At 41.0% G+C, this 11,163-nt stretch overlaps 1 pseudogene; it reads left to right on the forward strand.

The window, feature by feature from the left end:
• Positions 1-9,233: 9,233 nt before the first annotated feature.
• On the forward strand, positions 9,234-9,768 carry LOC132008743 (interferon alpha-1/2-like; annotated as a pseudogene).
• The last annotated feature ends 1,395 nt before the right edge of the window (positions 9,769-11,163 follow it).

The raw sequence follows: 11,163 nt of genomic DNA on the forward strand, positions 1-11,163 counted from the left end.
ATACTAGCCCTTTATCTGATATGTCGTTTGCAAATATCTTTTCCCATCCTGTCAGTTGTCTTTTGGATTTGTTAGCTGTTTCCTTTGCTGTGCTGAAGCTTTTGATCTTGATGATGTCCCAACAGTTCATTTTTTTGCCCTTGCTTCCCTTTCCTTTGGTGATGTTCCTAGGAAGTAGTTGCTGTGGCTAAGGTCAAAGAGGTAGCTGCCTGTGTTCTCCTCAAGGATTTTGATGGATTCCTTTCTCACATTGAGGTACTTCATCTATTTTCATGTGTGGTGTAAGGAAATGGTCCAGCTTCATTTCTCTGCTTGTGGCTGTACAATTTTCCCAACACCATTTGTGGAAGAGGCTGTCTTTTTTCCATTGGACATTCTTTCCTGCTTTGTCGAAAATTAGTTGACCATAAAGTCGAGGGTCTGTTTCTGGGCTCTCTATTCTGTTCCACTGATCTGTGTGTCTGTTTTTGGGCCAGTACCATACTGTCTTGATGATGACAGCTTTGCAATAGAGTTTGAGTTCTGGAATTGTGATGCCACCGATTTTGGCTTTCTTGTTCAGTATTCCTCTGGCTATTCAAGGTCTCTTCTGGTTCCATATAAATTGTAGTATTCTTTGTTTCATTTCTTTGAAAAAATGGATGGGCTTTTGACAGGGATTGCATCATATGTGTAGATTGCTTTAGGTAGCATAGACATTTTCACAATATTTGTTCATCCAATCCATTAGCTTGGAACATTTATCCATTTCTTTGTGTCTTCCTCAATTTCTTTCATGAGTACTTTATAGTTTTCTGAGTATGAATTCTTTGCCGCTCTGGTTAAGTTTCTTCCTAGGTATCTTATGTATTTGGGTGCAGTTGTAAATGGAATTGATTCCTTGATTTCTCTTTCTTCTGTCTTGTTTTGGTGTGAAGAAATACAACTCTATTCTGTGCATTGATTTTATATCCTCATGCATTACTGCATTCCTATACAATTTCTAGCAGATTTGGACTGGTGTCTGTTGGGTTTTCCACATATAGTATCATATCACCTGCAAAGTGTGATAGTTTGACTTCTTCTTTGCTATTTGGATGCCTTTAATTTCTTTTTGTTGCCTGATTGCTGAGGCTAGGGCTTCTACTACTATGTTCAATAGCAGTAGTGGTAATAGACATCCCTGCCATGTTCCCTGACCTTAGTGGAAAAACTCTCAGTTTTTCTCCACTGAGAATGTTTGCAGTGGATTTTTCATGGTGGACTTTGATGATATTTAGGTATGTACCCTCTGTCCCTACACTTTGAAGAGTTTTGAACAGGAAAGGGTGCTGTACTTTGTCCAATGCTTTTTCAGCATCTATTGAGAGTCTCATATGTTTCTTGTTCTTTCTTTTAGTAATGTATTGTATCACATTGATTGATTTGCAGATATTGAACCAGCCCTGAAGCCCTGGAATAAATCCCACTTGTTCATGGTGAATCATCCTTTTAATGCACTGTTGCATCCTTTTGGATAGTATTTTGGTGAGAATTTTTGCATCTGCATTCATCAATTATATTGGTCTATAATTCTCTTTTCTGATAGGATCCTTGTCTGGTTTTGTGATCAAGGTAATTCTGGCCCCATAAAATGAGTTTGGAAGTTTTCCCTCCATTTCTATTTTTTTGGAACAATTTCATGAGAATAGGAATTAATTCTTCTTTAACTGTTTGGTAGAATTCCCCTGGGAAGCCATCTGGTCCTGGGCTCTTGTTTCTTTGGAGAGTTTTTGATGACTGTTTCAATCTCCTTACTGGTTATGGGTCTGTTTAGGTTTTCTCTTTCTTCTTGGGTCAGTTGTGGTAGTTTATATGTCTCTAGAAATGCATCCATTTCTTCCTGATTGTCAAATTTACTGGCATATATTTGCTCATAATATGTTCTTATAATTGTTTGTATTTCTTTTATGTTGGTTGTGATCTCTCCTTTTTAATTCATGATTTTATTTATTTGGGTCCTTTTTGTTTTCTTTTTATAAGTGTGGCCAGAGGGTTATCAATCTTATTCATTCTTTGAAAGAACCAGCTCCTAGTTTCATTGGTTTGTTCTATTGATTTTTTGGTTTCTATTTCATTGATTTCTGCTCTGATCTTTATTACTCCTCTTCTCCTGCTGGGTTTAGGGTTTCCTTGTCATTCCTTCTCCAGCTCCTTTACGTGTAGGGTTAGGTCGTGTATGTGAGACCTTTCTTGTTTCTTGAGAAAGGCTTGTATCACTATATATTTTCCTCTCAGGACTGCCTTTGCTCTGTCGCACAGATTTTGAACTGTTGTGTTTTTATTATCATTTGTTTCCATAAATTTTTTCAATTCTTCTTTAATTTCCGGTTGACCCATTCATTCTTTAGAAGGATGCTCTTTAGTCTCCAAGTATTTGGGTTCTTTCCAAATTTCATCTTGTGATGGAGTTCTAGCTTCAGAGCATTGTGGTTTGAATGTGTGCAGAGAAGGATCCCAATCCTTTCATACCGGTTGAGACCTGATTTACGACTCAGGATGTGATCTATTCTGGAGAATGTTTCAGGTGCATTGGAGAAGAACATGTATTCTGTTGCTTTGCAATGGAGTGTTCTGAATCTATCTGTTATGTCTCTCTGGTCCAGTGTGTCATTCAAGGCCTTTATTTCCTTGTTGATCTTTTGCTTGGATGATCTGTCCATTTCAGTGACGGGAGTGTTGAGTCCCTTACTATTATTGTACTTTTGTCGATGTGTTTGTTTGATTTTGTTATCAATTGATTTATGTAATTGGCTGCTCCCATGTTAGGGGCATAGATACTTAACACTTGTTAAATCTTCTTCTTGGACAGACACTTTGAGTATGATATAGTGTTCTTCCTTATCTCTGATTATAGTCTTTGGCTTGAAGTTGATCTGATATAAGGATTGCCACCCCAGCTTTCTTTTGATGTCCATTAGATGGTAAATTATTTTCCACCCCCTCACTTTAAATCTAGAGGTGTCCTTGGGTCTCAAATGAGTTTCTTGTTGACAGCATATTGATGGGTTTTGCTTTTTTATCCATTCTAATGCCCTGTGTATTTTGCTTGGGGGTATTTTGCCCATTTACATTCAGGGTAAGTATTGAGAGATATGAATTTAGTGCCACTGTATTGCCTGTAGAGTGATTCTTACTGTATATTGTCTCTGTTCCTTTCTAGTCTACTACTTTTGGGCTGTCTCATTGTTTTGAGTACCCTTTCAATATTTCTTATAGAGCTGTTTTGGTGTTTACAAATTGTATTCATTTTTGTTTGTCCTGGAAGATTTTTATCTCTCCTTCTATTTTCAATGATAGCCTAGCTGGATATAGTATTCTTGGCTGCATGTTATTCTCATTGAGTGCTCTGAATATGTCACACCAGTTCTTTCTGGCCTGCCAGGTCTCTGTGAATAAGTCTGTTGCCAATCTAATATTTTTACCATTGTATGTTACAGACTTCCTGTCCCTTGCTGCTTTCAGGATTTTCTCTTTGTTGCTAAGACTTGTAAATTTTAGTATTAGCTGATGGGGTGTGGACTTGTTCTTATTGATTTTGAGGGGGCTTTTCCATGCCGCCTGGATTTGGTGCTTGTACCCTTTGCCATATTAGGGAAATTCTCTCCAATAAGCCTTCTGCTCCCCTCTCTCTTTCTTCTCCTTCTGGAGTCCCAAGTATTCTAATGTTGTTTTGTCTTATGGTATCACTTATCTCTCGAATTCTCCCCTCGTGGTCCAGTCGTTGTTTGTCTCTCTTTTGCTCAGCTTCTTTCTTCTCTGTCATTTGGTTTTATATCACTAATTCTCTCTTCTGCCTCATTTATCCTACCAGTAGGAGCCTCTATTTTGATTGTACCTCATTAATAGCTTTTTAAATTTCAACTTGGTTAGATTTTAGTTCTTTTATTTCTCCAGAAAGGTCTTTTATTTCTCCAGACAGGGTTTCTCTAATATCTTCCATGCCTTTTTTGAGCCCAGTTGGCACCTTGACAATCATCATTCTGAACTCTAGAGCTGACATATTACCAACGTCTGTATTGATTAGGTCCCTAGGCTTTGGTACTGCCTCTTGTTATTTTTTTTTTTTTTCAGTGAATTTTCCACCTTTCCTTTTATCCAGATAAGAATATAGGAAGGGGAAAATAAAATACTAAAAGGATGGCAAGGACCTTAGGAAAATGTGCTCTAACCAAATAAGAAGAGACCCACATCATGGGGGGAAGAAATAGGGTAAAAAAAGTTCAGAGAAAAAAATTAAATAAAGAAAAAATATTAAAAAATATATATATATTAGATTGGTGACTAGAATATAGTCACCTAGTTAATTCGGGAGTATTTTAGTCTCTTAAAAGAAACTATCTCCCAAAATTTTAAAGAATGAAAAAATACACACACACACACACACAATAAGGGTAAACATAATGAAGTGATGGAATAGAACTATAAAGATAAAAAAATTTTTAAAAAATTTCTAAAAAAGGAGTTGATATGATAAGTAGAAAGAATTTGCTCTGGCTAGAGACTGGAACAAAGACCTGTGCTAGATTTAGGGTTTATTTTGAGCTATTAGAAGAAGTTCTACCCCAACATTTTTTAAAAGATAAAACCTTAAGTATATACAAACAATAAGGATAGATACAACGAAGGATAAAATATGAGTATAATGATAAAGTTTCCAAAAAGACTTTTAAAATGAAGGTATTGTTAAGATAAACTAGTTAAAAAGTTAAAAGAGGAGAGAGTAATGGTGACAAAAATTTTAGTTTAAAAAAAAATTAAAAAAACTTAATTAACTTTACAAGACTAAAGACTCATGGGGAGAAAGCCACGAATTCCTTGCTTTGCTTGCTCCTCTGGAATTCTGCTGTTCTCCTTGGTACTTGATCTTGGCTGAATTTCTTGCTGATCTTCTGGGGAGGGGCCTGTTGTAGTGATTCTCAAGTGTGTTTGCCCAAGGTGGAATTGCACTGCCCTTACCAGGGGCTGGGCTAAGTAATCCACTGAGGTTCCCCTTTGGAGTTTTTGTTCCCTGAATGCTTTCCATAGAGTTCTGGAGGATGGCTTGAAAATGATGGCCTCCCAATCTCTGGCCCAGAGGAGCTGAGAGCTTGGGACCCCACTCCTCAGTGCACCCTTGGAGAAAAGTCCTCAATAACTCCCATCTCCCTGGCCTCTAGCCTCACTTTGAGCCCCCTCCCCCCAGCCTGCGACCGAGCATCTCTGGCACACAGCCCTGCCTGGAGTCTCCAAACCCAGCAGAACCCTGCGTTCTTCAGGGGGGTCTTCCAGGATCTTGTGGAGTCCCTGCTCACAGAGCAGGGTCCTATCTATGCCACATATCACAGCTTAAGGTAACTCTGAGTTGAGAGCTCATTCCTCAGCTCAGTCTCTGTTACTGGCTTCCTCGCTCTAATACCTGGGAGCTCTGTGACACTCAAACAACCTCGACCCTTCTGTGACCCCGCAGGACGTGAGACCACGCTATCCCCACATGGGCTTCACCCCAGCTTACCCTTTGGAGTGATGTCCCTTAGTGGAACAGCCTTTTAAAAGTTCTGATATTGTGCTCCATTGCTCCACTGCTTGCGGGGAGCCAGACCATCCCCCCGCGGTCTATCTTCCAGTCGCTTTGGATTCACTTCTCCACAGGTCCCACCTTTCAGAAAGTGGTCAATTTTCTGTTTCTAGAATTGTTGCTCTTCTTCTCTTCAATCTTCTGTTAGAGTGTAGCTGTTCGGAATGATTTCATAGACTATCTAGCTGATCTCCTGCTACCTAATGTATCTCAGCCTGTTACTTCTCTGCAATCTTGACTCCTCCCCACTCTCATGAGTATTTAAAAGTGATCTTAGGAACCTCAAGTCACTCATGCATTTGACTCCACCCACACCCCCTGTTACCATACACAACCACAGTCAACAAGTCTTTGGCATCTACAGTGCGATCTAGAATCCTTGATCCCTCTTCCTCTACACCTGACTGAATTCATGCCATGGCCTCTCCTGCTTCTTGAACCCTCTGTCCATTTCTATTCTTCACATCTTTTAACAGCTGCTTCCAGACCAGCCATTATCTCACAACTCCTTTGTGTTCTACCTTGGATATTGGTTCAATCTGAATAATTCTAACACTGGGTTTCTGTTTCTCTCCAAACAGCTGCAAAAATAAGTGGAATCCCAATGGGGTTATTGAGAAGACAGAGGTAATGGTTTCAAGGATCTTAGAAGGGCTAGACTGTAATCAGCTTTAGTGTTATGATTTAAAAGATCATCATCATTATTCTAATCCAGGTGCAGAACAGAATCATGTAGGATCTTTAAGTTCCCCTTGTCTTCATATTGGATTTATCAGGCAACCTTTCCCAGGTCTAAGTGGTTTATCAGGTAGGTAGAGCTCTCAGGAAGGGTAAGGATACTGTCTCCTTCCAGAGAGGGTGAGCAGCTGAGTCCAGGTCACCAATCTCTTGTAAGCTGGTTGGTGTGACTTCTCTCATCTCTCCTCAGAGCCAAGTACATGTGGATTGAACGAAAGGAAAATGAGGTGGCTCCTCTTGTAGAGCTGAGGGCCTCATGTGGACCCAAGGTTAGTCTTGTGGGATCCTCTGGCTGAGGCAGTCACTTTCCTGACTTACTATAATTCAGTACAGCCTTCATTCTTCCCATCTGCCAGAGCTGCTCATCCCCAGTGTTTCTGCATCAACTTTGCTGACGTACACTCTGCCATTTTCTCAGTGGACAGGCCACTCTTTCACTTTTGTCACGTTCGGACAGAACCGGTGTCTTCCCCCCCCACACACACAGCTGTCATGTTTTGCTTTCGAGGAAAGGTGACATGAGAAACAGAAAAATGAAAGAGAAACCTGGGGCAGCCCCTTGGCCCTCCTCTTCCTTCCCTCTATGTGATCCTCATGATGACATAAAACATGATCAGGACCAGCAAGTGAGAGTATGTCCAGTAAAGTATGTGGAAATATTAAGTAAATCAAATTCTCTTTGTTGTTGTTACTTAAGTTGAAAATGCAACACCATGAATAAGGAAAGGCAACAAGGTGGTTTGTCCCTGACACCATAGCCTGGACCTCACCACCCCCGCATTCGGAGCACCAGACAGATGACCAGATGAAGCTGCCTACTGGAAACACACAGTCTGAATGAGCTAGTGAAAGTCTTCAGTTTCTGTGCTGGAAGATTCTCCTGAGAGACCCAGTGAGTGAAATCCCTGTGCTCAGCTCAAAAATTTTGGACGTAACAGGTGTTCCCTAGTTTCAGGAAAACTTGAACAATGAGAGATCCTGGGTGGCTCAGTTGGTTGAGGATATGATTCTTACTCTAACTTCAGGGCTTGATGTCAGACTTTGGGTTCAAGGCCCACGTTAGTCTTACTTTAAAAGAAAATGTGGGTGGAGCTTACTTTAAAACAGTGAAAAAAAAAAAAAGAAAATTAGGAGCTGTGATGGCACAATAAATGTATTCCCTTATTCAAGGTGAAAGGATTATAACTGGTCTTTCCTCTACTTGGAGAAAACTAAAGAGGACCCTCAGCATCTGGGGGTTGTTGACACCTTTGATACCTGGTCAGGAGAGGAAGAGGTGAGTACTGAGAGGGTCCCAGACACAAACACTCCAGGGGCAAGGGCAAGGGCAAGGATGTAGGGCCATTAAGTTTTTTGCTAACAAGGAAACCAGCCCCTGCACAATAGGGGAATCTAGAGTCCTCAGGTCATGGTGAGCCTGTCCTCAGGAGTGAGCCCAGGAGAGCCCAGGTGGAGGACACTCAGTCACTGCAGATGAAAGAGCTTAGTAGATATGATAACTACCTTGTTAGTGAGGTGCTGCTGGAAAAATCCCGTCATCTGGAATTAGAACCTTGACACCTCCTCTTCCCAGACAAGAACCAGGCTTCCTGCTGGGGGCACTTGCAATGCCTTGGAGCACTCTAAAAAACCTTGGTATATATTGTCTTTCATTGGTTTTCAAGGATATTACATAAGAAGCAATGGCACAGAATTCTTGGAGGACACAAACTGTCTATAAGGTCAATGTGACAAACCTAGGAATAACAGGAATCCTTTAGGATTGGAGGAGTTTCTCTCCATCATTTCCTGGGTCTCAGAGTTTTACCTGGACAGGTGATCTTTCTTACTGGTGAGCTGCCAGTGGTGTCTTGTGGCCATTGCTGATGTTTGAGGCCTGTTGTGACGCAGGGTTTGGAAATGAAAACACAAATAAATTAAATTTTATGATTTATCTCTACAAAACTCATTCAACACCTCAGTAACTATCTAGTGTTAAACAGAAAAAATATTTTGACAATACCTCTCAGAGTACGTAGTAATGGGTGAAGTTAAAGATGAGGTTGTCTTGGTGACTGGGGGCTCAGTCAGTTTTGCAGCTGCTGTCAGCTCAGGTCATGATCCCAGGGTGCTGGGATGGAGCCTCGCATCAGGCTCCCTGCTCGTTGGGAGCCTGCTTCTCCCTCACTGTCTGCCTGTTGCTCTGTCTACTTGTACTCTCTCTCTGTATCTTTCTCTCTGTCAAATAAATAAATAAAAATCTTAAAATAATGATTTTTGTCATATGAGGCAACATTCAAATTCAGTCCACTAAAAAACACATGTTAAGTAATCATTCCAGTTTTCACTTGCATTTAGCAATCTAAATTGATTGTAAATGTTCAGGTACACCGAATTCATTATATCCAACTTGAAATTGTTAATTTGCATATGTACTCCATATACTTCACTGTATAAATGTACAGAAATTATAAGTCAGTCATCAAATTTACTTATATACATGAGCATCAATAGCTTTGAACTATAACGATTAGCTTAATATTTTCAGTTATTCTCAACCCTGAATTGGATAAATGTTATACTTTTTTAATCTTAAAGCACAGACAAAAATACAATATATAACGATACATACTGTGTCTCCCTGCTATAAAGTTTTCTTCAAAGTTACAATTAAAAAAAAAAATCCAAAAAGATTCTGGAGGCAAGGATAATACTTAAAGAAAATAATGCATGGTTGAGAAACCCATGCTCCAACCCACGTAGAAAGTGTAGAAAGGAAAGCAAAAAGAGAAGTAGAAAGTAAGGGAAACATACAGAAATTAAAAACTCCTATGTCCCCTACTTAAGCCTCACGCATAAGAGAAGATGTTCAGAGGAGCTAGAGCCACGGGTCCCAGAAGTGCCCACACCAGCCAGGCCAACAGCATCTGTAGGATCCCCGATGGCCCTGTCCTGCTCCTTCTTGGTGGCCTGGTGGTGCTCAGCTGCCACTCCCTTGGCTCTCTGGGATGTGACCTGCCTCAGGACCACGGCCTGCTGCACTGGAGGGCCCTGATGCTCCAGCGACAAATGAGGAGACTGTCTGCTAGCTCCTGTGACAACTAACAAACAACTTTGGCTTCCCCCAGGAAGTGTTTGACGGCAAGGCGCTACAGAAGGCTCACGCCCTCTCTGTCGTCCATGTGATGAACCAGAAGACCTTCTACCTCTTCTGCACAGAGGCCTCACCTGCTCCTTGGAACACGACCCTCCTGGAGGAATTGTGCTCGGGACTTTCTGAGCAGCTGGGCCACCTGGAAGCCTGTCCCCTGCAGGAGGTGGGGGTGGGAGAGCTGCCCCTGGTGAATGGGGACTCCATCCTGAGGAACTACTTCCAGAGAATCTCTCTCTATCTGCAAGAGAAGCAATACAGCCCTTGTGCCTGGGAGACGGTCCGAGCAGAGATCATGAAACCCTTGTATGCATCAACAGCCTAGCAAAGGAGTCTAAGGAGCGGGAAATGACACCCATTTCAACATCGAAATGGTTCTCTCTGAAGAATACTATCACAGTCCCATGTGTCCTGTGGTATCAAAGACTCTCATTTCTGCTGTCATCATGACATGAACTGAATCACTTTGTCACATGTATTCAGGAGTATTAGGCAACATGAAGTCAACGTTACAAACACCTGTTGCTTTCAGATGACCATGCTGATCTGCCTATTTAACTCTTTATTTATTTATTTCACTATTAATAAGATTTAAGTTATTTTTTATTGTATTATATTAGTTGTATCTTCCCTTTGTGGTTAAGAGAATTGTATATATTTTACATGTATTAAATTCTTTATTTTCTGATCATTAAATGTTTCTATAGAAAACTTCCTGCGTTTGTTTCTAATTGAAGCAGGAAACTGATTACAACCTGATGAAAGAATGGACTGTACCACTCTCAGTCATTACTTTGTTTTCACATTAGAAGTAATCGCATCGACTTCCTGGAAGTCACTTTGCATGCTGTCGTCACGGGAAAGGCAGACTCCCCAAGTCCAATGCTGTGTCTGTATCTTGGATTTTGTACAAAAACTAACCCTGGGACAAAAATGTAGTGAATTAATATCAGTTATGTTAAAGAGAAGAGTGAGAAGAAGGGAAAACATGAATTTTGTAAGTAGAAAAGGACGCAGACATGTCAGGAAATAAAATGAAAAGCACCAGATACATTCCACATCACACGGTAGACACCCAAGTGCGAATATTCTTTAGCAAATGGATCGTTCAGGGTCACCCAAGTAGCTCAGTAGATTAAGTGTCTGCCTTAGGCTCAGGTCAGGATGACGGGGTCCCGGATCGAGCCCTGTGTCAAGCTCCGTGTTCAGCTGGGAGTCTGCTTCTCCCTCTCACACTGTCCCTGATTGTGTTCACTGTCTCTCTCTCTGTGTGTCAAATAGTTAAATAAAATCTTTAAACAAAACAAAATAAACAAATCAAAAGAAAAATTATGGATCCTTGATCCTGCCATTACAAGCCACTCCATTCACAGAAAACCCAGGGAGGGAAGTGGTTGCCTGGGAAAAGAGCGTAGAATGAGATATGGTGCCTCAAACCTCCCCTGGTTAAGGGAGAAAAGAGCCACACTGCAAACAAAGGTGGAATGTCCCTCAGGCAGTAGTATAAGAGCGAATATTGGATAAGAGTCTATTTCAAAGCCGAGAAAGGTTTCAAGGAATTGCATCATAGCAAAGGGTACATGGAAAGAGTACATGAAGCCGGGAAGTAGAAGCGTTGTGACCAAGGGGACCGGCTGTTTTTGACTGAATTACTCACCAGGAAACCATACTGCTGACAGAGGAAAGGTGAGGAACAGAACAGAAGCTAGTGACTATAGAT

This window comes from Mustela nigripes, unplaced genomic scaffold, assembly GCF_022355385.1.
Source record: "Mustela nigripes isolate SB6536 unplaced genomic scaffold, MUSNIG.SB6536 HiC_scaffold_838, whole genome shotgun sequence".
Classification (NCBI taxonomy): Eukaryota; Metazoa; Chordata; class Mammalia; order Carnivora; family Mustelidae; genus Mustela; species Mustela nigripes.